General features: G+C 39.8%; 1 protein-coding gene across 2 annotated transcripts in view; it reads left to right on the top strand.

Moving 5' to 3' along the window:
• The first annotated feature begins 6,893 nt into the window (after window positions 1-6,893).
• The window catches only part of Tl (toll like receptor), a 50,977-nt gene continuing 31,177 nt past the window's right edge, over window positions 6,894-26,693 (top strand). The window contains exon 1 of one of the 2 annotated variants that reach the window (XM_070206734.1): window positions 6,894-7,214. The gene's annotated coding sequence lies outside the window, so the exon portion shown is untranslated. Of the gene's footprint in view, window positions 7,300-26,693 lie in introns of both variants that reach the window. The other variant, XM_015172108.3, reaches the window with a different exon arrangement.

Raw genomic sequence — 26,693 nt, 5'->3', positions numbered from 1 at the left:
CTGTTTGCAGGGTATGCACACTCGCATTAATATAGCAGCTAGTGCGTGCTTTTTCTCTCAGTGCACTGCAAGCAGATTGTGCGTGATTTTTATGCGGCCAATGCACTTAATTCAATTTGTTGCCCATTGTATAGACACGTGCCTCATTCTGCATTATCATCATGTGCTACGTGGCGCGTTGTTGTTGTTGTTGCTGCTGATGCTCCTGATTTTCAGCAGGCAACATAAGTAGGAAAAGCAATTAAAACACTTTAAGCCTACATCATAAATGTCAAAATTAATCCACTTCCAGCTGGCAGTTGCTGCTGCCTCCCCCTCTAGTTGCACAGCTTTCCTAATCTTCAGTCTGGCGTCTTGGTCTGCCGTCTACTTTCGTCTACTTCATCTGGGCTCCACGCATACCTCGCACTTCAGTTGGCATCCTCAGTCAGCTGGAGCAGCTGTAACGACTCTTGAACTTGACATTTTCCTTTTGGAGGCAGCAGCTTCGCTTCATGCCACGCCTGGGGGTTGTAGCTGGCTGTCACTTATATTTTTAATCTCAGGCAGCGGAAGACGACACATTGAAAATTTCTGGAAAAAAAAGAAAAGCCAAAGATGATTAAAAATAGCAGCGAGACAGGGAAAAACATTTTGCGTGCAACAAAAGAAAAGGAGATGGAAAAAAGAACCAAAACGAAGATGTTGCATGTTGTCGTTGTTGTTGTCGTTGCTGTTGTTGCTGCTGCTGCTGCTGCTGCTGTCGTCCCTTTTTTTTAGAGCGATTAACGCGAATGCGCAATTGAAATTAATTGTCAGTCAAAGTGGCAGCCACAACGCCAACGCCAGCCAAACAGATAAGCAGGGGCAAGCGAGGGGAACATGGTTGCAGCAACTGCGTATCATGCCACCGGGCAATGCCGCAACACGCTGCGCGCTCGCACGTGTTTAAAGCGCATTTTTATTTTTAATTTCTTTAGTTGCAGCTTCCACAGAATCCGCTGAAGCTCTCAGCTGCCACTGCACCCGCTGTTGTTGCACACACATGTGGCACAAATGATGTCAACGCGGATTTGTGCCTGACTGTGCCACACTTTGTGCCTGCCCTTCAGTTTTCCATTCTGTTTATTTTCTTGCCACGCCACTGCAACTGGCGACGCCTCTGCAAATGGGGCGTGCCGCACAATTTGATTTCATAAATTTTCATATAAATTACAAGTTTTTCCTCCAGCCTCCAGACTCCTATAGCCTGTCGCCTGCGCCTCTTCTGTGTTTATAATTAGGCGCCTTGATCTCGGCCCCGAGTGCGGCGGATACATCAAATTAGGCATTCCAAAAATTTATGAAATGCTAATTGAACTGCGTAAATCGCCTTTAATTCTGTTTATACGTGTCTGCAGATTCTAATTACCATAAATTATTGGTCTGCCACGCGACAGGATGTTTATGACTCGCATTCAAATTGTGCTACTAAATGCAGCTAAAGTGAGACTAAAATTGGATTGTGCTCGACATTTGTACGCTTAATACGCATAATAATAAAACAATTCCTTAATTATATTTTAGGTTTTACTAATTGTTTTAATCATGCTCGGCAACTAATTTATTTTGATTTACAATTCGGATGCAGCTCAGAAATGCATTTGGAATAATTATTTCACAGTTCGCAAATCGCTTGAATTTATATCTAAATACATGCTCCTACGATTTATGTGCTTAAACTCAGTAGTTGGGTCAGTCTGTGGCTTGCATTTTGCTAATCTCAAGTCTGAAAATCGTACTTAAGCCAGAAATAAACAGTTTCTTGTCTGAAAACCGAAGCTTCAACTTAGCTAGTTTTCCTAAAAGATAAACGGAACGCAATACAAAATGAATCATAATTTTGTTAAGAAAATAAATCGAACCACCCTTCATTTGTATAGAGTATTATAGCTTAGAGTAGGTAATATAATTTTGTCATGTCCCTAACCCCATAAAGTATCACCATCAAAAGCCGACTTGACATGGTCTGTCGGTCCTTCCGTCCAGCTGTTTGTCTAGCCGTTTGTCTGTTTCTATTCAGTCCCTCAGTCTTAAGCTGTCGCAGGCAGTGCATTAGTGGAAACCGGGCGAATCGTGCCAATATATCATATAGCTGCCACAGGAACGATTTGTCGAGTAGGTTCTAGTATGAAACCTATTAACCTTGGACCGCCATATCATATAGCTGCCATAGGTACGATCGGTCACAAAGTAAGTTCTGGTAGGCCCAAAATATTCTATTACCAAGATATTTAGATCAAACGCAGAATTTATGATCTTCACTTTTCGTACATATCTGCAAAACTAAAATGCCTACAAGGAACTTAAATTATTTTACTGCAACATGTCACAGCTAAAAGTTAATATCAAATTTAACAGCTAATTAAACTAGGTGTCAAAGCGTATATCATTTTCCTATGCTTATTTCGTTTAACCTAGTTGTAGGAATTTGACACGAAGTTAATGTCAACTGTATTTATTTGACAAGCAGTTCAAATTCCAGCGTTACCAGACTGCCTAAAAATACATTTCTCACCAAATAAATATAAAAAAAAATATTATTAATTAAATTTGACTTTCAATCTCTGGCCAGCTTTGCCAAACGAATGCTAAGAAATGGAAAGCTGAAAATTCTTGGAAACTTCGGCGAGTAAAGTTTTCAGCTGTTTGAAGAGGCTTAAACCAGTTTGGATGGCACTGGAAGTTGCACTTAAACAAGCAGCCAGCGCTTCTTCCAGCATCTGCTGCACGTATGTGTCGCATTTCACACACACAGGCAGGCAGGCTGGCAGATACATGACCTGGCAAAAATTTAAAAATCTCAAATGCTGTGGCCAATTTGCATGTGCCGCTGAATTAACTGCAGCGTGCAACACGATGTTGCATATGCTCCCACTGCATATTTCTCACTCATTGTGCGGCAGAGGCAGAGATTATTTATAAAATTACTGCAAGCCAGTAACTCAAGACCTTTCGGGCATGCTGCGGCGGCTCGCCGCCACATGAGGCAAGCTACGTGCGCTTGCAACTGATGCGGCGCAAAGAGATGCCACACACTTCCGGCCAGGCATTTGCCAACTGCCAACTGGTAACTGGTAGTTACACATGCTTTGCATATGCCAGCGGCCACTTGAGAGGCGAGACAATGGGGCGTGGCACATTTCGACGCCTCTCAATGAAAACAGCGCGCGTAATTTTAGCAACTGGCAGCAAAATCGTATCAAATGTCGAAGACAAAACAAAAACCGACAGCAGCTCAAATGCTTAGGAGTAAAAACAAAACAAAGCAAAACAAAAACAAAAAACTTAAAACTGAAGGAAGACCAGAAATAATAACTACAACAATGCTGAAATGGAAAGGGAATTGTCTAAACAAAGGCCTCGACTGCAAGTTGAATTTGTGTACACTTGAGATACAAATCGACGCCTTTGTTTGTTCCCGTCTTACACAGTCTCTCCCTCTCGCTCTCTCTCTCTCTCTCTCTCTCTCTCTCTCTTTCTCTCTCTTGGGTTCAAGCTGAAACTTGACTAGGCATTTGCATTTCCCACGTTGGCCCAAAATATGGCCAAACTTCCGAGTCGAACCAACGAAAAAAGTCAACGTCAAAGTTAAACGTGTAGCTACAGATGCAGCCGCAGCTACAGATACATTTGACTGTCTGACACGGCTGACAACTGTTAATTGGAATTTCGATTCCAACTGACCCCCATATCAGCTTTATTTATATAAGTTTTTCTATTTAACTGCAGCAACAGCAACAGAAATCAAAAAGAAAAGAAACCGAAACCGAAAGAAAGATAAATAGACGAAATTAACACGTACTCAGGTGAAAATGAGCAGGTAGTTGAACGTATGCGTGTTAAAGGACACACACACGCACACACACACACACACACACGAGCATAACTAGCCAAATAACCCTAATAAATAAGTCAAGTCTCGGGAAGCTACAAGTTAATACACAGGCAACAGGAACAGCTACATAAATGCTTGTCGGACCAAAGATGTGTTCATGGAGCAAGTGAAAAGACTATGGGCGAGGCTGCTCGACTTGCGGATACCCTGCATAAAGCTGGCTATAAAGATGAAGCCTATCGCTTTTATATCGCTATCTTATCTTCCAAGAAACAAAGTGCGACTTGCCTTTGCAATACGACTGCGATTCCTATGCCTGTTTCAGCATATCGCTTTTCTATCGCTTTTCTATCTTCTCACGAAAAAGAATAAGTTTTGCTTACCAATTTTAGGTTATATCTTTGCTATCATTAGTCTATCGCTATTTATCTATCTTCCGGCACGTATGGATGGCCTTTGCGTTGAATTTAGGGTATACAAATGAAAAAGTTACAAGAATTAAGTTGCTGGAAATCAAAGCAAAACCTGGTATAAGCTGTAAATATACTTTTTCTATAATGTTGGGTCTCCTTAGCTATTATAGCTGATGTTGATTCGGAATATGATTATATGGCGCACTTTCACTCATGGAAGTCCCGCTTAGCAGCTGTAAAGTATCATCAAAGAGTCCCAGCCACATGTCACATACCCTGTCCGTAGTCACGCATGCCCGCTGTATAGCAAACAGGGTATGCAAAAGGAAAAAAAGTTAATTAAGGTGTTTGCCCACAACAACAAAGACAGACCTTATAAATGAGATATTTATCTAGCAGTGGACACACAGACTTTGACTTTAACGAGGTGGGGTGGGTTGAGGGTATGGGTAGAGGGTAGCCGGACCGAGTGATATTTCTGGTTCTGGATCGGGTTCGGGTTTTGGGTTCTGTTTGTGTTTCTGGCTCAGCTGGTTGCTGCTGGAGGCTCGTTGCATGCGCTGCGGAGTGTTTGCTTTTGAAATGTTTGTCATTATCGTCGTTAACTTTTTGATGAGTCGAACGTGTGTGATAAAAGTGTCACAAGGATTGAAAACGAAGCGGACAAAAAGAAGGAAAACTAATAACGAACACACACACACACACTCGCACACACACGTACACAGAAATAATTTGGAACGTGAAAGGCAGCCGAACTCGGACTTGGCTCGCATGTATCTATCAGATACAAATTGCCATTAGTTTATTGAGCGGCTGGAATTTATGGTTCTTCGTGCCGCTTGCCACTTGCCACATGCCGCATGCCGCATGCCGCATGCTGCGTGCTGCGTGTGTCGTGGCCAACCACGCAACAAAGCGTCGCACACAAATGCTCACAAATCTCTGCCTCTGCCGCTGCCACACACATGTGGGTCCTCCCTCATCCCCCCAAAATTTCCATTCCCGCCCCTCCACCATCCCCTCTCTCATGCTCTTTTCCAACATTTTTGGCATTTGTGGCACGTACAAAATTCATTTGTTGCACTATTTGATGAAAATGAAATCAAATTAAATTTTCGGCACAAATTCAAAGTGAAATTTTTTCGTACACTAATAAATATCTTAGAGTCTTAACTTATACATGTGTGTGTGTGAGTGTGTGTGTGTGTTTGCTGTGTGTGTCTAGGCCATTTCCCAGCGTCTTGTTAATCGAAATAATGTGCGGCATGTCGAGGATTTTTCCGTTTGCGCCTGCAGGCTGTGTGGCAAACGCATATATTTATGGCCAATATTACATTTCAAGTTTTGGCATCTGGATAATTACGAGTGTTTCATATTTGTGTAGACATTCCTCGAACAATTAGCTGCGCCTACAGCAGCTTCTATGAAATTGTATCTGTATCTGCGTCTTGCTTTGTATCTGTATCTGCGCACGTGTATTTGTGACCTGCCGGACAAGCTTGTCTTTATGTGGGCTTTGCACGCGCCTCTGCCAAATCGTGTTCAACAATATTAATGAATTCATATTGAAGGCACTCGAATCTTTGCTTTCATAAGTACGTATCAAGTTATTGTTATAAATATCTAATTCCATAATTAAGAAATTACAAACACAGAACAAACTTGCAATAATTCTCGGCTGAGAAATAAAATGAAAATTAAGCCAAGCCAGGTTTCTTAAAATAGCCAACTTGTTTCTTTTCCCATGGGCAAGAAGTATAGGCCCGGGCAAAACCGGGTATCACACCTACTTATATTATATATATATATATATATATGGCTCCTTTAAGATCCCTTCAGGCCGAAATACATATTTGCACATAACTCACACAAATTACAACAACAACAAAGCAACTACAAATAGCATTCAAATTGCATTCATTTAGTTTAGGCCAAATCGCACGCGAGTGTAAATTGCATTCGAGCTGAAATTCTCTCAGTGGGACGCCCGTTCACAATTATGCCATAATAACTGTAATCAGCAGCTGCCTCTGGGCTGCCAACTAGTTAGAGTTTTGGCCATAAACATAACAAGAACTAACTAATCAGCAATAACAACAACAGCAGCAACAACGACCGGCATTTGCCCAAAACAAAACAAGTTGTCTATAAATACACATACAAGTCCACTGCGACGCATACACAGTCTGCTACAAGCAGCTCTTATACTGACTGTTAAAAAAACAAAACCTGTATTTCTTGCTCTGCGCCTGAATCAAGAGAGAGACAAGATTTAAGAGAAGATCTTATGCTTAATATTTTGTTTTGATTCAATTTTAAAGTAATCTATAAACAAATAATATTTATCTTATACAAATATATTTATCTTAAACATTTTATAGCCAAAACTTGTATACTTTTTACAATATAATAAACTATCTTTGTTTTTACAGCCTCATTTGCATAGGTCAAGTAAGTCCAATCAAGTATTTGGCACAACAATAACAAAATGTTAAACGTAACATATGCCGAGTTTTCTCTGCAACGCAAGCACCCACAACGCACTGTTAACGATTCTCTTCGAAATGTTAACGCTCTCAGCGCTGTTAAGTGCGTCCACAGTCAGTGAAGCGGTTATGCTGCTTCAGTTTATTCAGAGTGCCCGTCGTGAGTGCATGCACAGCGCTTGCACGAAAAGAGAAACAATACAAATCTGTGAATTTCTTTAAGCCCGACGCTCGTGTGATTCGTGTGTGTTTTCGAGCAATTGGTAGTTGGTTTTTCTGTGGCCAGCAAAGATTTTGGCAAGTGATGCGTTGAACAACAAATGAAAGCAAGTAACGCCATTTAATGCAAATGTGTGAAAGTGTGGCATGAATATTGCCAAAAGCAAATTACAAACAAAACACAATAAAAACAAAAACAACTGAAGTGTCTGTTTCGCTGTTTGTTTAACAATATTGAAGGTGCGTAAAAAAAAAAACAGTTGAAGACAACAACAAATTGTGGCTTAAAAAGTATTCACATTCCACATTCGGATCTTTGCAAACGGTATGCATTTACAAGCATTAAATAATTACATACACATACAAGCGCTTTTTAATTTTATTACATTGCACGCTTTGAACCCGTTATTAACTCGATCTTTTTATATTAAATGTTTCGTTGTGTGCTTTGCTTTATGCGTCTAAGCTTCGCTTGGCGGGCAAGCTACTGTCCGTCTGTGTCGCTTGCGCTCTCTCTCTCGCTCTCGCTTTCGCTTTTGGCTGACGCTAGCCATCCCGCTTTGACCTGTATGTAGATCAGCTAACTGTGTGTGAGTGTGTGTGCTTAGCTGTTGTTGTTTTTAGCGCTGTAAAGCGGTGAATTTGCGCTCTTCCATTACACACTCTAAGCTGAAAATAACTGTTGTTACAGTTACACAGCCAGCCAAAGCACTTGTTATATCTCTTGCATTTATGCATTATTTCCGCGAATCTCTTTTCAATTGTGTCGCCGATCTAACTGCATTTGGCCTTGACGCGTGCTTCGCGTCTTTCGACTTTTTTTTTATCTGTCTCTTGTCCTCTTCTTTGTAAGCCAAAGTCTGATCTGTCGCATGCTTTTGCAAGCTTAGCTAAAAGCTTCGCATATCAGCGCTCATTGTGCGTGTGTGTGTTTGTTTTTGAAGAACCTGTTTAAGCAACAACAACAACAACAACAACCACAACAGCGGAATAAAAGTTTATTTGCGCTCAACAGGTTTTTTTTTTACTTGCACTCTTTTTGCTGTTGCTGTTGTTTCTGTTGTTTTTTTGTGGCCAGAAAAGGTGGGAATTTCTATGGCTGAGTATCGTGAGCAACTGGGACTTGGCTTAAAGCAATTTAAATGCATATGATATGAAATTCTAATTGGGGATTCACGGGGAACATGTTGTGCAGCCAACTTAATGTGCTACGCGTGTCGCGAACAGCGGGAAACGAGAAACACTCAAAAAAATAATCGGCTGACATTAGCCTTTGACCCCAGGTGATAAGCGCATGTTATTCTTATTAATTTTAGTAGAGCTTCATTTTAATGCGAAATAGATTTTGTGGAGAAAATTCTTTCAGTATTCTTTTTGAAGAGCTTCATTTAAACTTTATTTTAAGACTTTAGACTACAGAAACAAGCATAGGTAATCTTGTTAATCATTAAATGGGAATATTTTTTAAAATATTATTTAAAAACTAAAGAAATTAATCAAATTCAGGCATGAAAGCGTTGTACTTTGAATGTTATCACTGAAATATATACATTAAATATTGTATAACTTAAATAATCAATCCGAGAGCATTGCCAGCAATTGTTGTGTTTAATATAACTGCTCGTAAGAACAATAAAAACTCATTAAACAATTCGAAATCCTCTCATAAATTCATTGCAATCGATAAGCCGAGCGAGTTCAGAGTTTATCTATCGCGGTCTGCAGCAGAATATAAACATATATACAATCCGTTAGCTGTTGATAAATCTGTAATAAATGTAATTTAATGTATTAATTATAGATTGAATAGTTTTCTATTTTCAAGTGCGCCTATTTTAGCTTTAAAGGGATGATTATATATTTTTTTATTTTAAGCTAAGCTAAATTTAGATTATGCCGACTATTTGAAACGGAATATTATCCCTAAGTATTCTTGTAGCGCGGTAAACGCTTGTAATATTTCAAAAGCTGCTTTTTATTTTTATTCAAAGGCCAACATTTTCTTTAAAGATGTAAGCCGCCTTCTAAACTGCCGTTAGTCGCTTGTCGCAGAATTTGGGTCAGTTTGTTTTTCATGCTCATCTCAGATTAAAAACGGCTACATTGGCCCAAAAGAAGATGAATCTAGTTTCAGTTTTGTGCGGAAGTCATTTAACCGTCTGCTAAGCACAACAACAACAACAACAATGGAAGTGAGCAAAACGGCAACTCGAAATGCTCAAGATGCTTCGACTTGGCCTTTTGCGATCTAGTTAGGGCCACATTTGTAGAAAGTATCCGTAATTGTAATGGCAGTTGCGGTTATGGCCAACGGACTTGGCCAACTGCGCGCCGAGTAAAAGTTTGTCAGCGAAAATTTAAAAACCATTTGTAAATCGACATGACATTTGTGCATGTGTGTGTGTGTGTGCGACTGTTTTTTTCTAATGTTATTTATTTATTTAGTTTCTGCTGATTTGTTTGTTTCTGCAACAATGACACTTTGACTATTTTGTTTGTTGCCTTTGTCTGGCTAATGACAGTGTTTGTTTTGTTGTTACACACACACACACACACACACACACACACACACCTGCATGCATATGCATATTCATGTTGTGCTTTGTTGTACATTTAGTCAAAACTTTCAAAATCAATAAACACGCTGCCTCACAGCATTTGTCCATATGTTTCTCTCGCTTACATGTTTTTTTCACTCTTCTTTTAGCTAATGAATAGCAGCTGTGTTACACTGCGAGAATTTAGGTAACATAACAAAACGTTTAAATGCCCGTAAACTTTCCTCTTATTTTCCTCATATATAATTATTTCATTTTGATTTGGGCAATTAATTTTTATTAAGCACATTTGTTGCCAGTCATTGAACTCTTTCTTTTCTCGCAGTGCAAAAGTTGGCGCTTTTGCCAATGACTCAGCAGCTGAGCAAACGCCTGTTGCTCTAACGCACAAAAACAACTCATTTGGCCGCCATATTTGTTGACAAGCTCAGCTGATTGCAAGTCGCTCACTCTCTCTCTCTCTCTCTCTTTCTTTGTCTTAAGTGGCTTTATCAATGTACAGTGCTTTGCAGCGGCTTCCGCAGTAGAAGAGCATAAAGCCCAGCTCAGTGTGACGTCAGAAGAGTGCACGACTTCAGGACTGACGTCAGAAGAGTGCACGACTTCTGGGCCTCTGTTTAATTAAGATCTCCAGACCTGCCAAACGTGTAGAAATTGAATTAACTTATTCAATTTTCGTCTGTTAATCATGAATTTAGGTAAAAACCCAACAACCGCAGCGACATTCTTATGGTTATCGTTATATTTTAGACTTCTATACAATGCACAATTTTCCACTTATGCCTAATGCCTTCATCAGCAGCACACAAATGAAAAATTTATTAGGTTTTCCGACGCTATCGCTTGACTTCGGGCTGCATTGTTCGCGCTCCCTACCTGACTGAGCACAGTTGGCCTCTATTTTCTTTTGAGTTTCATACATACATATATATAAATATATATATTTATATTTATAAAGAATCGTTCACCTGATCGCCGCGATACCTGTCTAGCCGACTCCTTTGTGTAGCGTAGCGTATCGAGTGACTTGATTAGCGCTTGGCTAATAATCGATTTCGTAATTAAGCCCAGCCCCGGCAGCTGTTGTCACATGCGCTTTGTGTAAATAAGACATAAATTATGGCCATATACCCACCCCCCCTATACTCCCCTCAGGAATAGAAAGAATGTATAAATAATAAACCTCTGGCGGGCCAATTAGCTGCCACGCCTACGTGCCGCATTTTCGCATTTCCAGCATATTTTCTCATTTCAATGGAAGTTAGAGAACCACAAAAAAAAATGTAGACGCGCCTAAATGCCGAAATTAGCGACCAAAAAAAGAGAAATTTAATTAAAGCAACATAAACGTAACAAAAAAAAAAAAAGAATGCATAAATTTAAGTCCCCTTACTTGCCCCGACCTCGCCGCCGGGCGAGTGAACACCCACCTGGCATGTAATATTGTAACCTCAAAGCAAAAAACGTGTAATTTTCACGGTCCCAAGCTGCCACTTTTCCCCCACTCCCAGCTCCTCTCCTGCTGACGCTTTTCACTAGCCGGCCAGCTAGCCGGGCCAGGCCCAGCATAATGATTAGGGTCAGCATGAGGCGGCCGAAAATAAAAACTAGCCACACCGCAGTCTAAACCGAACCATAAATACTCTAACAAAACAATAAACTAGCCCAGCTCGTACCGATCATGAATATATATTCAGTATGTAGCTCTCAACGTATTATTCTGCCTATAACGAGATAGATATTCAACTTGTAAGTGCTGAGTGCTTATAATTCGCAACTGGTTTAAGCAGCCTCCTTGATTAACTCAGCAGTTAGCGGCTGTGTCTTTCTGTGCAGCATTCGCGACTTTTTCAAGTCAGCCAAATGCTTACTTTCATAGAAAACTTGTGCCGCGCCTGGCAAACTTCATTAAGTATTTATAATGCCCTGCGCAAGGAGTATAATTACACGAGCAGCAGCAGCTACAGCAGCAGCAGGTTGCCAACAATTTTGCGTTTAATTTTTCTTTTATTATTTTTATCTTTTTGCCGTTTTGTGTTTGCAAAGATAAAAGCATTTGTCATTAGCATGAAATGCTAAAGGTTTTCCAATTTGAAGATTCGAGTCTTTCGACGGCCTAATTCCCTAAATATTTGAACTTCATTAGCAGGCCCGGCGACAGGCGTCAGTGTCCCGGCGACTAGTTGACCTATGCCCCAGACCCAAATGAGCACTTATTCATAATTTAAATTAAAGCCAATTTTAATGCTCGCCGAAGCAAGGCCCAAATGCGCTCTCAATATTAAAAATGAATGTGAAAACAAAAGGAAAAGGGGCGACAACAATGGGAAACATAAGAAATGGAAAATTCTAAGACGCTTGATTGCGTTTTAAACCTGCCGCAAAGAGGAAATTAAGTTTCACTGCCCGACTTGCAAATGCCCTGTAAGAGATCATATTAGTTGATATTGCTTCTTATCTTCCCTGGTTGAGGGGCTTCTCTGTAACATAGATTTGCAGAACATCACTATGCCCTTTTCTATCTAATAGTTGCAGGAAAATAGTCTAGAGTGCGCGACTAGAAGTTACCCAGTACCCAACTGGTAAACAACCTACAACATCTATAAGAAAAAATTCCTTTTTGAATATTATTTAGATGACTTTTGTACAGCAGTTCTTCAACATGATTTGGCACCAATCAGAATACCCTTTAAGCATAAAACTGGAGGGTAGAATAACAAGAAATACAACTTAGACAAGCCGGAAAGTGCAGCAGACAGTAAGGTAGAACGAAAACGGAACTCAATCATAGTCAAATATTATTTACCACGACGCCTTCAGGAATTATGATGATGTCTTCTACACGAACCACTCAAGCGCTCATATGTGGATGCAACAACAACAACAACAACATCAAGAGAAAATGACGTGCGTCATGCCCGGCTGAGCGATGTCCCTTAAACACTTGAGGAACCACTCGGGTAACGTAAGGTAGATGCTCGCCGCTGATTAGTGGCGTTGAGATAGGTAAAGACTGTGCGAAGACGATGCCCAAGTGCTGATAAGCAAGGTCCCCGGAGCAACCTTTCAACTTGCCCACGCAACGCTCGGCTGGCCAATGCGTGGGTTACTCTGGGACCGAACTGTCCCCTTCACAAAAGGGCAGACGCTGGGAAAATGTTGCTGTCCATTCATTCGGATAGGCTTGCAATGCGACTATAGGAAATCGCTTGGAATATTCTATATGTTGAGGTGAAAACAAATTGGCGCATTTGCATTTCAAATGATTTAGGCCCCATTGTTGGGGACAGTTCAAATTATATTGCAATCAGTTTTGTAGCCAGCGGAATGGCCAATGCCTGCAATTTTAATGCCTCGTGTGTGACTCATGGACGAATGGCATTTGCCTAAACATTAGTAGACAAATGATATATTCACACACACACGCATACACACATATCTACACATCCACACCCACATGCATATGTAAATAGAGACACGGGTCGAATGGCTGAGCTGCTTAGAATGCTATTAAAATCGGCGTTGCGTTGCTTTACGACCCATGACCCTATTACGGAGCAGCGAGCAGCGAAGAGCGGTGCGCGGTCAGCGATAATCGAACACACACGCACACACGCACACACACATAAATCTCTATCTATATAGCTAAGTTTATGGATGGGCATTTAAAAACTGACCCGCTGTGCGGCGCGACTCCACAAGAACTCACCGAAGCACAAAAGAAATAGAAGACGATAAAAAAAAAGTGTCATAAACATAAAATTGATTTTAAGTTTTGTTGTTCTTTGATTTTAATACACTGTTCTTAAATGGGGGATACGGAGTATATTGGCCTTGTGCTGCTTAGGGCATATAATAGAGAGCTAGTTGCGGACTTCAGCACAATTATATAATCCCGTCACGTAATGTGTAAGGACTTTTTTTACTCGCAATTAAAATTTAACTATGTTAATAGAGCTAAAATCAAAGGGACTTTCTTAAAAATCCAGATCTACAGCTTTAAATTCAAAGAAGGAAAACAAGAGCTTTGGAGTCATCTTCTTAGAGTCACAAATGCAGAGTCACAACTTTCAATTCGCTGTCTTAGACCTTCAGTCACAGTCAAAGTTGTGGAGTCACAGGCAAAAGGTCAAAGTTATGGAGTTGAAAAAATAAATAAATAAATCTCAGTTAATTTTCTTACTAATATTATAATTAATATCAATACAAATGGTAAATATTTGTGCCATGCCAAAATTTGACCTGAATAATCAAGAAGTCTTCTGCCCTAAGTTGTTTGCTCGCCGAGAACAGAGTATTGTGCAGCTGGTGTGCTTAGAATTGAACAGTTCTTCTTTGTTTTATTTAAAGCTTTGCTTCGTCTATGGGTCTTACCACACTCTCGCCCAAACATATAGCTCCTTTTCGAAGACGTATACTTAACTTAATGACTATTTTTCGATTCAGTATGGTCTTTGAATCGAGTCGCGAGACGCGTGGGCAGCCCTCTGAGACGGGTCTTGCGTATTGATTTTGAATGTTTTTATCGTCGCAGTAGATATTCAGTTTGCTATCGCATTAATTGCTGTTATTATTTCTACAATGCGCATAAATTATTAAAGAACCCGCTTGATGATATTATCACACGAAAGCGCTTTTCATGTTTTTTAATGACACCCAACCGAGAGTAAATAGAGAACAATATCGTACCGCTCCGAGAATTTATGCTCGCGCAACGAATTTATGGCCCCGTCAGGCAGGTTGAATGAACCTGCAGCTTAAGGTTCTTAGAAGAGAACCTAACTTATTAAGTCTGACAAATTCTGTCTGAGTGCTGCCTACTCTGTGTTGTGGAAGCCAAAAACTGCTGCCGCACGTTGCACTCGGAAATAACTTTGTGGCTTACTCATGCCTAACGGGGTCGCATGTTTCGTGATCGTGGCAACCAAGAGCTAGCTTTGTGGCAAGTGAATGCGCCTGCGCCAAGAGGAAAATTCATTGTAATAATTCAATTAGGCACTCTAGAGAGAACTTTGAAAAGAACGAATTTGTTGCTTTGTTTTGATTTAATGCGATTCTGTGGCTGACCAAAATTATATTTCCCATTTGGATTTATTTTCTATTTATATTTCGATTATGTTAATCATTCAATCAGCGTGGGAAAGCCAGCATTCGGCCTATTCTCGTAGTTCCCCTAAGCGGCTTAAGGAAAACAAGTGGGGAAAAAAACAAACACTGGCTTAAAGTTGGGAATATACAGTTAGTTGTTACTGTCTGTATTTGTCTCTTTTTTAATTCTTTTTTTAATCCAGATGTCTGGTTTTACAATTACTTTTCAACATTTGGCGTCGTCCCATTTTGTTGCGCTCTGTAATTATTTAGCCTGGCGAAATTAGCATAATGAAAAGGAAAATTCTGTTTGGCATGGAAAACTGTCAGGCGAAACTAAAAGCAATCACAAGATAAACACAAAACAGACTCCTCCATGCCGGTTAGACAACAGACAACAGAAATAAAAAACTTTCATCATTTGCCATGACTGCGAAAGTTAATTAAAAGATAATGACGATTTTACTTACTGTTTGTGTTGTTTGTTCGCATTGCGCATAGCACAGGGATAAAAATGAAAAATAATATATAAACAAATATATTTTTTTCATAAGAATACAGTTACGGCATAAGCCTCAACTGTACTTTAATAAACTTCCAGAAAGAAGAAAACACAAGCTGTGGCAGATTAATTTCATATTCTGATAAAAACATTCCGCAAACTTTTAACCCAATATCTATTTAGCTTTATCCAAATAAATGTCACTTACCACATCTAAGTATTGATTAAATACATTGACAACTTCCTAAGCACCAAGTTTCAAGGTTCGCGTGCCACAATAGGTCTGGGCAAAAGCACATTTTTCCATTGAAAGCTTCGCAAAGCTTTCGCATAGATTAATTATTATATTTATATCATTAAAAAGTTTTCAAACAATTAAAGAGCTTTTAATGAGGAGCTTTTATTGCTTGATTTTTCTTTTTAACAGATTAATCCATTGGTTAATATATATAAAATTAATATTCCATTAGATTAAGCGCATGCAGCAAAGAACTTAAGTTGCTCAGCTTGCAGCATTTTTGCCCGCATTCAATGACTTATTATGGCATTTAGCTAATTTCTTTTAATATTTACTAAGATAATTTTTCCCCAAGCTTTCTTCACCTAAATTTCTGGCAGTTGAACCTGAACACATCACCATTATTTCTGTTTTAAGACAGCGCCGAGAACGCTTAAATTTCGTGGCAAAACCTTCACGCAGTTGGTTTGCCCGCTTTTGCCAGCTTGATGACTTGTTTGCATGTCTGCCATTTTGCCTGTCGACACTCAACGTCTGCTGGCATGCTAAATATTGATCAATTATGCCTGCAGGGACAGGACCTTTGTACTCCGTATCCTGTCAGTCCCGCAGTACTGCAGAGGCTAAGCAATTAGCGTTCGCCCCACAACACTCGCAATACATATCAATCAGTCTGTAGTCTGTTTGCTAACCCACTCTTTAATTCTTATTTGCAGGTAAGCGTTTGATGAGCTGTACAACAATAGAGTGAGTAATGCTCGGACTTAGTGCCCGAGCTTTTGTAATCCACTTGAAAAGAGCTTCCTGCTTGAAATTTAATGCCATTTCGAATGACAGACAGCTCTCATTATACAAATGATTTTTTATTTTTCATTCTGCCTTTGCGAAGATTATTTGTCAAAAGAGACCAAATACCTGGAGAAGCACTTGAAATATGGTACAGCTTCTGCCTCTTTATGGGAATTGACAGTATCCCATTTTTCCCACAAGCTGAAGCTTATTGCAAAGCAGGAAAATATTTTAAATTATCATGCAGTTTAACATGGGGATAAGGCTAATAACAATATTGCCGCCTACTAATTGAAAATGAACGCATCAGAGTAATATATATATATCGATTCGATAAAACTCAAGTATGAAATCAATTATCATTAGTCTGGCCAATAAGAAATGTTTTTTCCCCGCTGGCCAACAATTGATGACAGCTGGAAAACTCCGCACAGACAGCATGAGAAACGTGAATTGCATAAAATGTTAGGCTAAAAAAGCCCAAAAAATTGCTGACTTTTCTCGGGTTTGGCCTCATTAGAAATCCTCAAACATTTAATGCCAATTGAAGCGGCTCTAAAACGAAATAAAACAAAATTAATGAGCTACATTTCGTGCCAGGCAACAAGACAACAACAACAACAACAAGAAAAGAGAGGGAGAAAAAATAAATTAAATTAAGCGCCTGTTTCTCAAGATTTGGTCCGTGCCCCAAGCTGAAGATGTACTGCGGCGTTTTAAAAAAGTTTTTAGCCCAATACGTCTAAGGCACAATTGATTGTAAATAAGGCCGCACACATACACTACACACACACACACACATACACAGATGTAGGCACACACTTGTATCTTAAAAGCAAAGCAAATCGAAAATCGTGACAGGAATGCCTGAGAGCGAGGCTTTGGCTCAATTTCACTTGCAGGCACATCCAAATTGTCGATGGCAGCCTTTGGCTTATTTAGCCATATAGATGGCCTTAATTGCAGCCACATACACACATACACACACTCTCCCTGTCACACACACACAATGCTACACATTTGATTCAATCACACGCAAAACCATTGATTTTTTTTTTTTTTTGTATCCTCCATTATTATTTTCTCTCATCCATTTTAGTGACTTCTTATAATTGAAATTGATTTGCGTTTGATAAATGTATTTAATGCGAGAAAAAAAGGAGAAAAACATTTTCAATTAATTTGCTAACGGCGTGAGTACCGTAAAGCAACCGCAAGAAAATTGTATTTATTTATCTCAAGCCTGGCGGGGACTGCGAAGTCAAAGTGTCAAAAGATCCAAAAAAGCTGGGCGGGCAGCATAAGTTGTGGGGTTTGCGGGTGCACAAATTTCTGGGTCTGGGCGCCTTCAAAGCAAACAAATCAAGCGACAACATTTGCGTGAGTTGCGAAGGGATGGCCAACGCGGGAAGTGGGGGCTGAGGCCAAGGGACATTTTATGTAGATTTTATTTGAAGCAGTCGCGAGTCAAGAAATTCACACAAACAAATTGAATTTTGTATACATTTTTTATACCCGTATGGCAAACAAAAACATAAAGGGACTTGTTTGCCTAACGCCCCACAAAGGCAGCCACAGTATATATATTTTTTTACCCCCTACAGCCCCGCCGGGCATTCAACAAACCGAGTAAGGGATGCGTCGCTGCTTTAAGATGCCGATTAAATCATAGACATGTGCTGGAATAGTCTAAATGTTTTTGTTTATCTATTTATGCATGTCCGCAATGGTCAACTTGCGACTGAATCAACCTGCCGTAAACTTCTTTTTATTTCAATTGTGGTCTCTTTTGTTAACCTGACTCTAACGATGGCCCAAAAACTCATATATTTTCTATTGGCATTTACTTGGAATTCAATTGTATTTTCATAGTTTTCTTGTGTATGAAGAAAGAACTACAATTCATCTCACCTGTCCTCCATTTACTGTACAGATCTATTTGTGCCTTTTCAACTAATTCAATTCAATTCAAATAAACCATGCTAACACCTAAATAACAACAAAAGAATACATTTTTTATAGATTTATATTGCAAATAGAGTATCCGCAGTGCGTGAAATTGAGGCTGGGTTTTGCAGACAGACTTTTTCTAGCCATCGATTTGCTGGCACTTGCCCTTTGTAAGTGAACTGACAAAAAATAAAACATATTGAATTTCGCTTGTCACTTGTCGTCTTTTGTTGCCTGCATGCTATTATTATTTATGATATTTTTCTTTATATATTTATTTTTTATTTATTTTTCGTTGAAATAAAAAATGAAAAATATTTGTGAACATTTTTATGCAAATCAATGGACGAGAGAGGAACGCAAAACGAACGCGACGAAAGTCACCACAAAGACACAGCAGCTGGTCGACCCAGGAGGGGTTATTGGGGCACCGAAGGGGTGTGGCACACAGCGCAGAAATTCATAATATAATTTTGACATGGCGAGGAGGACGGCCTGACAGCCGTAAACAGTGAAACATCAAAAAGTTATCGCAAACGCCGCGGCGTATCCTTTGCCGTTCGTGTAGCCCAAGGCGCTGCAAGAAAAACAAAAGCGCGAACAATAAAAAAAAAAAAAAATAAACAAATAAGACAGGGTAGAAAGGCAGCGCACCAGCAGGCAGGACACATGTTCACCAACACCGTCTGACAAGAGATTTTTTTTTTAAGTTGAAAATCAAGGAAAAGTTGCCTTTACTTTTTTCCCTTTTCGTTTGCTTTTTGCAATTCGTTTTTTTTTTTTCGCCTTTTCATCGGCAGTGAAATGCATAAAGTTTTACACAAAAGTTGCTTGTTGGATTTGTTTGTCGCCAAAAGGGGCGTAACGAAAGGGAGGAGGTGTGCATATATTTATACATACTTATAGATATAAACATATATACAAGTGTATATAAGTAGTAGAGCGTTGGGCAGAGTTCAGAAGGTCGAAGTTGCAAACTGACTGTGAAAGTTGCTTTTCTCTTTGTTCGCTGGGATTTTCTTGGGGTATTAGCATTGTTAGCCGCATTTTTTTTTTTGGCCCTGTTATGCTTCATTTTGCCACAAGAGAAGAGAGACAGAGAGAGCGAGAGAGAGAAATAGGGAGAAGGAGGGAAAGCACGCAAAGGAAGTCACAAGGATCTCATGCACTTTTGCGGTTAGAGGCGAGACCAATTTGTAGATGTGAAAAGTTTTTAACAAACCCCACGCCCCCTGTCTTCGCCAAACCCCCTCCCCGCAGCCTCACCATGCGACTGACTGTTAACAAGCAGACGATTTGAATATTTTGCGACTGTGAAGACAGAAAACTTTCGAATTTTGAGCTGTGAGTAGATTGGCAAATTAGCTGATAATAAGTGAAAATTGCGAGACTTGACACACCTGTTGACAAGCTCGAAAATGGGATATGTCATCCACACACACACACACACACACACACACACAAACACACGTATCCCGTGCACAAATTTAATCAACTCAAATACGTGAATAAACAACGAATCCAACCAAACGCTGCGCACATACTTTGCGGCATTTTGCGCTTTCAATAAATATCATAATTCATGCTTTGCAATAACAGGATGCAAATACCAACATATAAAGGCAATTCAACTGAATTGTAAAGGCAACACTCATATACACACACACACACACGCACACACATAGATAATGCCCTGCATACAAAAGCCTCAAATACTGTATGCACGGCAGCAAAGTCCTTGAATGCGAGATTTAAGATTTTACCAAAACGATAAATTGCGGCAAAAGGTGTCTCTCATTCGCTCAGATATATATCTAAGTGGAGTATGCGCGTGTGTGTGCGATTTGTTGGTGTAGATTTGTTTGTCTGATAGCCTGAAAAAAAAACGCCGAGAAACCTGATTTTTAACTGGCAAACTGAATGGCGCAGACATGACTACAAAAGGTTCTGCTCGTATGGCTGCATATGCTGGAAATGAAATGAGATTTCCCTATAGATAGCACGCGCACACATACGCACACAAGCACAAACACACACACACATTTATCTTATACAGGACACACACAGACACATGCAACATTCGGTGGAAATTCTCAATTTGAATGCAAACATGTTGGATTATTATGATTTCCTTCTACCGTTGGCTGGTTTCTTATATCCCTGCAGAGGGCATTATAATATTGTCATGAAATATGTAACACTTTGCGGTAGAGAGCTCCGAAAATAAGAAGGATATATTTTCTTGATCAGTATTAATAAACGATTCGATTTGGCAAACTACCCAATCTGACCACTATATCATATAGCTTTATAAGCTACTTGATAAGCTCGACCTTGTTAATCTACGCACCTTATACAAGAGTAAAATTTTTTGCAGGTTCGAACTAGTGTGTCTTAGAGCTCTACAGATGAATCAGTTGAAAAATAGGGTTTTGTATACCTTTCAAGATATTCTCACCAAACTCAGTAATTTCTAGTTTGGCGATTCTTCTCACAATTTTTAAGAAACATTTATTAAAGGGTATTAAATCTGCAGTATGCCGAAAATATATTTTCTTTTTTTCATATCTTCTCTTTTTTTAGTTTGTTGACTGGCATGCGCGTGTATGAGTGTGTGTATGTGTGTGCGTTTGTGGTGTATGTGCTGCAATTTTTTGTTGCTGTGACAAGTATTAAGTGCAATCAAAAGAAGATTTACAAGCGTCATGAATGAAATATTTGCATCATATGCTGCACACACGAGGCAACAGTTTTGCCACGTGTAGCTGCCAGCTGAGTCCTTAGAAATACCCAGCACACAGACATATATCCTTTATCGTTTGCTTGCTTGGCGCGCACAAAAACTCATTTGACATGATATTTATGGCACTTTTCGAGCATGGCTAATAGAAAATGTTATTGCATGCTCAGCCCGCTTTCCCGCTTCCCTCCACGTAACCCATGGGTGCTTGCGTCTATCTTGATGCAACCAGGTGAGTTTTAATTATTGATTATGGCGCCGTGTGTCGTGTGCGATGGCAAACAGCTGATAAGCTGCCTCAGTCAGCACAAAGTGAAAGGATCTGAACTCATTTTCAAAGCGCGCGACGCTGTCAAATAAATTTGTCGTTGCTTTTGTTGCTGTTGTTGCTGTTGCTGTTGTTTCTGTTGCTGTCGTGGGCTGTGAAAGCATCACAACAACAACAGCAACCGGAGGTTTTTGCTACATTTTGCCAAGTTTTCTCATGACTTTTGCTGTAACCTTTCCCACAATTGTTTTTGTTGTTGCTGGGCACCAAATTGCTTAGACAATTGGCTAAAAACAAACGTTGCAACGCGACGTGGCAACTGCAAACAGCAAACCGAACAGTACTAACCAATGTTGCCACAATTTGATTTGGGTCTCTTGCAACGTTTTCGCATTCGCATATTCATGATGACATAGGCGCATATGCGCATGCATAACTAACCAGAACTGCCCGCCCCAACAAATGCACCTTACCTGACTCACATATGTGCCACATGAAATCGAGCTGCATATAATGCACGCCATGAGGCATGATTAAGATGCCTACTCTCGCCTTGCCACGCCAGTTCCAGCCAGTTGTCAAATGCACTGCGGCTGATTACATGAAATTGACTTTGACTTGTTGTACTATGTGCGAGAAATTGATGGGTTTGATCGATTGACAACAGCCTAGGCATGGGCGGGCTACTTGCCGCAGTGGCAACTGATATAGCCAGCCACGCAGCCTGTTCTCGATGTAACACAATGCACGCCTCTCTTTTGAAACTTGACTAAAATTAATGATGCGCACATGGGATGGAAACACCATCAGACGAGAGTTCTGGCAGTATTTTGGCTGTTTTTCTGTTGCCAGCTATTGCATTACCGTCGATAGCTGATTGAGGCATAATGACACTTGCTGTAAGTGGTTTTTCTAAAGCCACTTTAACAGTTGCCTACGAATTTTCCATGTTTGAGTTAAGAGAATAAAGAGATTTCAGTCTGATTTCAGCAAATCGAGCTTTATTATACATCGGATTAAGTATTGCATATTGCTTGCGTTAGCAATATAGTATGTAGTAATAATTAGCTATTCATTTTTCCATTTAGCTAAATCTTAGCTCAGTCCCACTTCAAAATACCAAATAAAAAACCTTAAGCCGAATATCGGCATATTTGCAGGAAACAAGCTTTAAAAGTTGGCTGAGCTTAAAAATCAAGCATTCCTCAAGCTTATTTCCAAGTTGAAGGTAAAGAAAAATAAAATCATGCAAGAATCATCCCACATGCAAGCACAATTTAAACAATCTTTTATTTTGCTCTCTGACAGCAGTCAAATATTGATAGATGACATTCGCAACAAGGGTTCGCCCGAGCTGACATCTGATTTAAAGTCAAGATTCACAGAATCTGTGCAGCTCATTTAATGAGTCAATGTCAGGATGCAAACATATACACTTCTATACACTTTTCTAGCAGCCTTCGATGTGTATTTAGTGTCAACGGAGATGTCCAATCGATGATTGCAAGAATTGCCAGCTGACAGAACTGTGCACTTATCGGAGGTTAATGGCGCAATTGATAAATTTAAAGCAGCTCGCAAGTCAAATGATGTGTAAATGGGCTGCATGTGTGTGGGAGTTTGTAAAACTGGTGTGCTTGGGTGTGTGCCTGTGTGTGTTAAGTTTATGGTTGTGCGGCTATCAGCGAGCCATTTTATGGAAGCAGCATGTGAGCGGCTCGTTAAAACGGTAAACGTAAAATTGGCAAAAGGCCGGCTATAAAATCGATGCAGGGCAGCCGTTTACAAAATACATACAATACAAATGGTAGAGGTGTGTTTGTGTGTGTGTGTGTGTTAGTGTGCGCCAGTGTATGTGTGTGTATATATTTATGACCAATTTGGTAGAGTGCTTAAAACTGTAAACAACGCGTTGGCTGCGAGCGCACAAAAGTATGCAAAGTTAAAGCAAACGCAATTGCAAAGGAAGCACAACAAAAACACACACACGCACACACACGCACGCACAACACACAAATATTGCGCATACGCCGCGTTCAAATTTGCATTGTTATCAGAAGCTGGCAACGGGGCTGCGGTCGCTGACGCGTCTTGGGGCATGGCCCCTGCCCATTCCACTCGCCTCCCAAACAATGAGGCAGGCAGCGAGGCAAACAGCAGCGCTCGACTTGGCAACTGTTTTGGTCCCACTTGGCGTATGCGTAACTTCATATGCCAGCACGTCAGTCGGCACGTGTGTGTGCGAGAGTATGCGTCTGTTGCTTTTATGCCGTATGTGTATGCGTTATTAAATTTATTTGACTTGACGTGCACACACACAGAACGCAATGGAAAGCCAGAGAAACATAGAGGGCGAGAGTGAGAACAGGGAACTGTGGTTGCTAGAGAAACAGAATAACAAGAGAAAGTGACTGGGGAGTGGATGAGATTGTGAGTTGGGATTTCGCAGCGAGCCGCCATGGATTTTGGCCATGAGTAACTCGACACACAAATGTATAACTGTACGCATGCATCTGGCAGCAGATTTGCTGCTGCGTGTGTGTGTGTGTGTGTGTGTGCGTCTTGCCCATACTCATTTAATATTTAAATTGCTTGCGGTTAAAATATCTCAAATGTATGTATGCCTGTGGCAATTTATATTTTGAATTATTAAAACAGACTTATTACATCACACACGATGTATGTAAGGACTGACTGTGTGAGTGGAACAAATACAGGATTAAGATGGGCGTTTTGTACATAATTTGTGGACGTATTTTGGCCCTAATTGAATTCCACATTTCACTTTTGCATTGCAAATAAAATTCAAATTGTCGCAAGCAATATTTACTTTTGGCCTCGCAATTGACAAAATTCCTTGAATAATACTTAAAACTAATTTAAATTATATAAATTACAAAAATCTAAATTGCAAATATTTATTTATTTTGTTTTATTTTCTGATTTTAATTTTGTATTTTTTTAAATTTTTAAAAAGCATTTGCTCATTTTATATAATGGGACTAAATTAGATATTTCATGCTGCGCTTTTGAGTTTTATTAACCCAAACTATGCAAATATTGTGAATTATAAATATTTGCCAGAGAATTCATGCCAAAAAAATTCCATTTCCTGTGCGTATTTTATGAATACTTTCTATTGATTTCGCATATTCTGCATTTGTATTTTGACTATATTCCATACTAATGAATATGTTTTGATAACACTTTAAGTACTCGAAACATTTATTATGGCGTGAAAAAAACTTTATGCGAAATAATTAATATTTGAGGATTGCATTTGCATAATAAATATATGCATAAATGCTGCTCTATATGCGCTATATAAAAGTTTCTTTTAATTTGAAAGTTTCATTTCAACAGTAATTCACATAAGCGGCTTGCTGCACTGATTGTGAAATACTACTCGAGGGGGTGGGTAAAGCGAATTGTGTTCCATAAGCAGCTTAAAGCTAACGCTGGCCTTAGTCTTTCGGGCTTTCAGTCTTTGAGACTGGTTGCTATGCGCATAGAGAGAAATCTCTAATTTAATAATAAACCTCATCAAATGCTTATCTGCTATCAGCGTACAACAAATTGCCAACAGCTACAGGCGTAAACATCAAAAATCTCAAAGGGAGTGGCAGCAAAAAAAGTAAAGATAATCCCATGTGTGTGTGTGTCGTATGTGTGGGTGCGTATGTGTGTGTGGCACATACGCACACTGTCGTGACAAATGATGTAAATGCCAGCCAGAGCACTCAACGTGGTGCTGCAGACGGGGATCTACTTTTCATTAGGCGCGAAAATATTAAAGAGACGACAGCCTGAAATTATTATATTGGTCGCAGGCTCACGAGAAGAACGTCATCAGCAGGCGATAACAAATTATATCACACATACGCCGCATAGGCTGCACGTGTCATTGAGCAGCTCATCATGAACATTACCGCCGCCATCGCTGCTCTTAACATGTTTATACGAGCCAGCCTTATAGCCTCTCACATTTTCTCCACTCTCTCTCTTTCTCTTTCTCTGTCTCGCTTACGCTCTGTTTTGATTGTCAGACAAAGCTGAGGAGCCGCCTAGAGCAACTGCTGCTGCTGCTGTCGCTTCTGCTCCGAGCGTGTGGGCAAGTCAACATTTGATATAGCATTGTTTACAGCTCCTGCTGTGCGCCCTCAAGCGGTTTATTATATATGTATCAGTTATGTGTATTATGACATTTCGTTTCCAAGTATATACATAAGTACATTTATTTATGTATATTTTTTCTCTCATCGAACACACACACACACACCCATACACATGCACATACATACATATATTAGTATTAAAATAGAAATCAGTGTGGCTATAAAAACCCAACTTATGTGCCAACTTCAATATGAAAGATTTGTGTATGTGGCCTTCAGCCTCTTCAGTCCTTTGCCCGGGACACGGAAGTGGGCGTAATTGCGTTTTTATGCTTGGCATTTGTATGCCTTCATGTGTTCATTTCCGCACGCAAATAAACACAACGAAACCAGCAAAGCAATTCACAATGTCCAAAATAAGCAAAGTATCGTGGTATACACAAATATGGAAACACATGCACATACTTAAGAAAATGTAACAAGAGCTTGAGTAAATCATTGGGTAAAATAAGAAGAAAGATCTTAAAAGCAGATCACAACTTTTATTTCGATATTTACTTTATTATAAGGTCCTCAATAATTGCTTAAAGCTGAAAGCTCGCTTGAAGCTCCATTAAATCAAAAGCTTTGAATGTACATTATGCCATTGAGCAGCTGTATTAAAGCTCACTTATTGCTTAAAGTAAAACTCACTTAAAGCTTATTCATTCGCGTTTACTGCTTGTAATAGCCAATAAAGCTCACCCGAAAGTTTACGTTTTTGATAAAATGCTTTAATCAGTTGTTTTTCTTAAATTTAACCCAGCAGAATTTATGTGTTATGTTCCAGATATAAATTTTATATTTAAATCTAGATTATATAATAACCTAGCGCTATATAATTCCCTGAAAAAGGACTGCTGACAATTCCTTGGAGCCGCCCAGACCTAACCTACGGCAGTTAATAAAACCCTAGACTGAGCCGTTTCTGTAACCGAAAGGGCTTATGACAAACACAATCATTAAGCCATTATTATTGTTATTATTATTACACTTATACGCCTTCCAATACAAATGGCTCGACTCCGCAGAAGGACAACCGCCAACACACTCACTCACACACACACACACACACACACACACACACACACACACACACACACTCAGACGTACTCAGACACACCACCACGAGCGCATGCATAAATTGTTAAATTTATGGGACGTGCGTCCTTTCCAACCGTTTGGCAGCGGGTCGAGCTCTGGCCAAAGGCTTCTCTGCATTTTTATCGATAAACAACTTGAAATGCAATGCAAAAATATAAATGAATTGCGAAAAGGAAGCGATGGCAACAGGACGCAATCGGTGAGAGTGAAGTGCGCACACTTGACAGACGTTTATCCTGCACGCCCGGCAGCGTCAAGTGTCCTGGAATCGCTGCATTGCTCCGTTATCTGTTTGTCGATTTTGAAATCTGATTTTATGGATTTTCAT

The sequence above is a fragment of the Drosophila virilis genome, chromosome 2 (genome assembly GCF_030788295.1).
Source record: "Drosophila virilis strain 15010-1051.87 chromosome 2, Dvir_AGI_RSII-ME, whole genome shotgun sequence".
Taxonomy (NCBI): domain Eukaryota; kingdom Metazoa; phylum Arthropoda; class Insecta; order Diptera; family Drosophilidae; genus Drosophila; species Drosophila virilis.
This window is presented reverse-complemented; position numbering and strand designations above follow the sequence as displayed.